The following is a 4,944-nucleotide window of genomic DNA, read 5'->3' on the forward strand; positions in this document are numbered from 1 at the left end:
TCAAGGCGAGTGAAGGTCTGGTACCTGCTGCGATGCTGATGAACCTTGAAGATATTATGCTGAGTGCAAGAAGCCAGACACAGAAGACCACCTGTAGTGTGACGGCATTTATGTGAAACACCCAAAACAGGCAAATCTATAGGGACAGGAACGGATTAGGGGTTGCCAGGGGCTGAGGGGAGAGGGGAATGGGGTGCAACTGCTTACTCTGTGTCCTTTTGGGGTGATGAAAGTGTTTTGGAAATAGATAGAGGTGTGGTTGCACAACACTGGGCATGGACTAAATGCCACTGAGTTTTTCATTTTAAAATGGTTAATTTTATGTTATGTGAATTTTGCCTCAGTGAACACACACACACGCTATTATTATTTGCAACCTGAAAAGAAGCTATGATTTTAACCTCTTGATGTCACCTGGATGTCTTCTGTTAGCTGTAAAGATGTCCTAATAATGAAATTCCTTCTCAATAACACACGTGACACATTCCTGGATTTTGATACATTTTTTTTAAATAAAAAAAAGGTTTAGGGAAGGTAATTAGGTTTATTTACTAATTTATTTTTAATGGAGGTACTGGGGAGTGAACCTAGGACCCTGTGCATACTAGGCGTGCAGTCTACCACTGAGCCATACCCTCCCCCCCGATAGTACTTTTTTTAAAGAGGAGTAACATCTGGTGTCAGTGCTCAGTTTCTAATTCTCTGTCTGCAATGGAGTCACATTTCAACAAGTCTTGATACGAATGATTTGCTTGAGGGGGAGAAAGCACAATTCCAGAATACGTGGGTGCCTCCTCTCTAGAAAAAACACCGCCAATTCAGACAGGGGGGCGTTCAGGGAAGAACATGTATTTGGCGGGTCTTCCCCACCCAGCCTGTGTCCCAGATGCATGTCTGATGCCTCTTCGGTAGCACGTGCTCGTAAGGACGGCCTCCTTGGGAAACCACATTCTGCCGATCAACTTCCACATCTGCATTAGGGGTTGGATGAAACGGAGTTTCTTGTTTTGGTTCTAGAGGAGTGATGTGGGACGTCAGAAGTCACATGCCCTTAAATAAAACCACACAGAGATGGATATTAGTACCAGGTTTGTTTGGAAGTACCAGTGGCTGTTTAATTGCAATTTTACAGAAACAAACTATGGGCTGAGAGTTATTTTTATCAGTCATGTTTTTTTGTTTCTGCCATTTCCAGGGTGAGCCTCAAGTACCATGGCCAGACCCCTGCAGCTGGGGTCATTTCCCCCTCAGCCTGGGCGCTGATGGCATTTGGTGAGGAGTTGATCACAGGTCCAGCCTGGGGACCCTGCCTTGCCTCACTGCTGCCCCACAGGCTCCTGCCCTCACTCATCCCAAAGAAGCTCCTGGCCCACACCCCGTGTCAGATGAGGGACCACACCGACCGTCTACCCTCGATTATCCCAGTCTGGGACTAAGTCTGGGCTCTGGCTTCCTTCCCCACTCCCTGCTTTGGGCTGAAAGCACCTCTGCCAGGGGCTCAGGCAAGTCAACCCACGGGAGAGAAAATCTCCCTTTGCTCCTTGGCCCATTCCGCTGCCTTTTCCACCAGGAACTGAAGGCGGAGGCAGGATATATAATTTGCAGGGTCTAGTGTCCAAAGAAAATGCAGGGACCCTTATTCAAAAATTGTTAAGGACTTCAAGATGGTGACAGATGAGCTTTAACACAAGCACAGGTCCTTCCAGGCGCAGGCCCCTTGGGTCCGCACAGGCCTCGGGCCCCTGACGCTGGTGAGGCTGTGGGGTGGTGGGAAGATGGAGATACAAGAAACTCCACTTATCCAAGCACCATCCTCGGTTAAGGGGCCGCATGTTCTAGCAACAGTACCTAAAACTGGGTGGATTCATCTGTCTGTGTTCTCAGGCCAGACTCCCACCCCTTAAATGGTGAGAGAAAGCAGATTTGGGGAGGAGCAGGTGAGCCCAGATTAGAAGAAGCTGAGCACGAGGCGACTGTGGGACATCTCAGGGGAGAAGTCAGCTGTGGGAAACAGAACATCCCCCTGACCTGGAGTCACCCAGCAGCCCCAGTGCCCATCCTCCTGGCCCGGCAAGTCCAGCAGAGATAGTCTCCCCTATTCTCTGCCGAATAAAATCCCCAAGGCACACTGATGGATCCAGCTTCAGGCACATGCCCATCCCTGAACCAATCACTATGGATGTGGAAGCGGGTATTCTGATTGGTCAGATCTGTGTCATGTGCTCTGCCCATGTGGCCAGGAGAGGGTGCGGTACCTTGACTGACAACTCCATCAGAAAGCCTGGGGAATAGGGGATGGTTCCCAAAGGCAAAGGGGATGCTTGCTACTAGAAGGGCAGTGGAAAAATATGTTGGATACAAAAAGTAATAATAATAATAAAACAAACAAAGCCAGCCACAACAACTCAGACTAAGTTATACAAAGAAGAAAACTTAACTGAGTGAAAAAGCAGGAATCCTAGAGGAGAGCTAGCTTCAGAGAGTCCAGGAACCCTCAGGTATCACCAGCTCTCCTATCTATCTGACTCATCCGTCCACCCATCCAACTGTCTTTCTCATGGTCCTGCTTCTCTCTGTTTATTGTTAAGGCACAGGCTTTGAAGCCAAACTATTGAAGTTCAAGTCCAGATTCCATAACTGATAGCTATGTGGCCTTAGGACAATTTACTTAAACTCTCTATGCCTCCATTTCTTCATCTGCAAAACGGGGATAATAAGCTGTCCCATAAGACTGATCTGAGGATTAACTGAGTTATTCTTATAGAGCGCTCAGAACAGCACCTGACGCCTGGTAATTGCTCCACAAGTGTCAGTTCTCGCTGCCATTGCTGTGGGTGGGCTCTTTGCACGTGGCTGGGGTGGGCGGGGGGGGGGGGGAGGGAGAGCCACAGACAGCTCCAGCCCTATGCTGTTCCACTCACCAAACCTCTGACGGGGCAAGCTTTACTCTTCTCGGCATCCATGCACAAAACCTCAGGAAAGGACGCTCTGGTGCCCTGGCCGGGGTCACATGCCCATGTCTGGGTCATTCACCACGGCCAGGGGTAGGGTACTAGTTTTGACCAAGCAGGCATCATGTGTCCAAAACTGTGCCTAGGGGTAGGGGATGTGGTTGGCAGTCTACCCAGAGCCCGGGCTGTTCCCAGGAGTCAGGGAGAAAGGATGCTGGGCGGGCTAAAGCCACCGATGTCCTCTGCACTGGCAAACCTTCCTGGGGGGACTTCACACTTCTTACAGTTTGTGTCTTGGAAGAGTTACGTACGGCCATCATCCTCATGGGTCAAAAAGAACATTCATCAACGGCTACACGGTGAACCGTGAGGGGCCACTGCGCCAGGTCTACCCTCCAGGTTCCAGAGCCTCCTGTGCGCCCCGCGCGGCTCCTGGAACAGAGGCTGGCTCGCGACGCACCCTTCTTGCTGACCCTGCAGCCGGCCCACGCGCGCCATGAGTCCTTGCGTGTCCTTGGCTTGTAATGAGCTAATCCTCACCCGGGACTGTTTCTTCTGAGGGGGTTCTCTGTTGCCTGGTTTGTGGAGCCAATTTTAGGTAAACCCTCAGATTGAGAATCACTCAGCACACAACTGAGGTAAATCAATATTATAAACAGCATCTGGCTTGGGCTTAAAGTTTTACTTCTCACAGGATAGCGTTTCTCCCCCGACTCAGAACCCTGGATGTGAAAAAAAAAACAAAAAACCTTTCTTGGCCTCTGAGTCCACCATTCACAGAGGGTGTTGGTGCCTTTGGAGGGTTTCAGTTTTATTCCGGGGGCGTCCGAGATCCAGGTCTCATCTTCTTAAGTGAGTGTTACAACGGACTGCTGAGACCTAATTCAGGTGAGACTCCGCCTGGAAGCTCCGGCTTCAGTGACAGATGTCTCCATCGCCTTCCAGCTTCCAGAGGACACTGTGTTTCTAGCACTGGGATTTCCCCTCTCTTTCATCCATGACTTTTTAATTGATTCAGTTATCCAGCTTTTACAGGCGTTTGTATCCAGAGTTCTTCCATATTATCTTGGTCCACCATGTTGCCAAAACCAGAAGTCCATTGTAGACACTCAGTAAGATAACTGCCAAATGCTGAAGAGTGGAGAAATGCACCAACGAGCTGTCATCTCAGAGAAAGCGAGGAGCCACGGTCAGGTTGCTTGTCAGCTCTCTTGTTCTCCAGCTATTTGAAAGACAATATGGAAACTATTGCAGGGGCCACCCGTCTTTTCCTTTTCCATTTGGCTGATGAGTTTCCCTCATCAATAAGAGACAGGGACAGCCCAATGTCACTGTCATTAGCAACAATACAGATTGCCATCCTGGCCAGCATTTATTCACCATGCACCAGACTGTAGTAAGTGCTTGCTACACATTATCTCATTTGAGGTGCATTATAATTCTCTAGGGTAGCAACAGTATTACCAGTCTCACTTGACAAATGCTGGACCTGGGTGATCCGGCGAAGTGAATTCACAGCTAGTAAACACGTGTGCTGAAATTGAACTCAGGTCATTCAGGCTTCCAAGCCTGCCTATTTTCAGTAAAGAAAAATGAAAGCAAAATGGCAAAGTGAATGGGAAAGACTAGATCTGTTCTGACTTAAATATCCTTGGCGCTCATGGTACCACGTTGTGAAAACACAGCCCTCTAGTTAATTTACTTCAGTCCTTCCCATCCCACCCCCACCTCCTCCTTCTAGCACAGAATTGCAGTCGTGTTTTGGATGCTTTCCTTGGTTCACCTTCATCCCTACCTCACCCCCACTTACCAACTTCTTTTCCCTGGCCTAGATTCCGGTTGCCACAGCCCACGCCCTCCCCTGCTCTGGCTCAGGCTGATCACTAGAAAGTTCACAGGGTGGTGCATATCAGTCATGCCCTCTCATTTCTCGTAGTCCCCCACCCTTGCCCCAAGCCTCAAGTCCTGCACAAGAACAAGCCATGGGTTCTGT

General features: G+C 49.4%; 1 long non-coding RNA gene across 1 annotated transcript; it reads right to left on the reverse strand.

The window, feature by feature from the left end:
* Nucleotides 1-488: 488 nt before the first annotated feature.
* On the reverse strand, nt 489-4,626 carry LOC116155255 (uncharacterized). Its single transcript, XR_004139126.2, has 2 exons — nt 2,922-4,626; nt 489-1,050 (listed from the first exon to the last, which is right to left on the reverse strand). It is a non-coding gene; the product is annotated as an uncharacterized LOC116155255 (long non-coding RNA).
* Nucleotides 4,627-4,944: the final 318 nt, after the last annotated feature.

This window comes from Camelus dromedarius, chromosome 2 (assembly GCF_036321535.1).
Source record: "Camelus dromedarius isolate mCamDro1 chromosome 2, mCamDro1.pat, whole genome shotgun sequence".
Classification (NCBI taxonomy): domain Eukaryota; kingdom Metazoa; phylum Chordata; class Mammalia; order Artiodactyla; family Camelidae; genus Camelus; species Camelus dromedarius.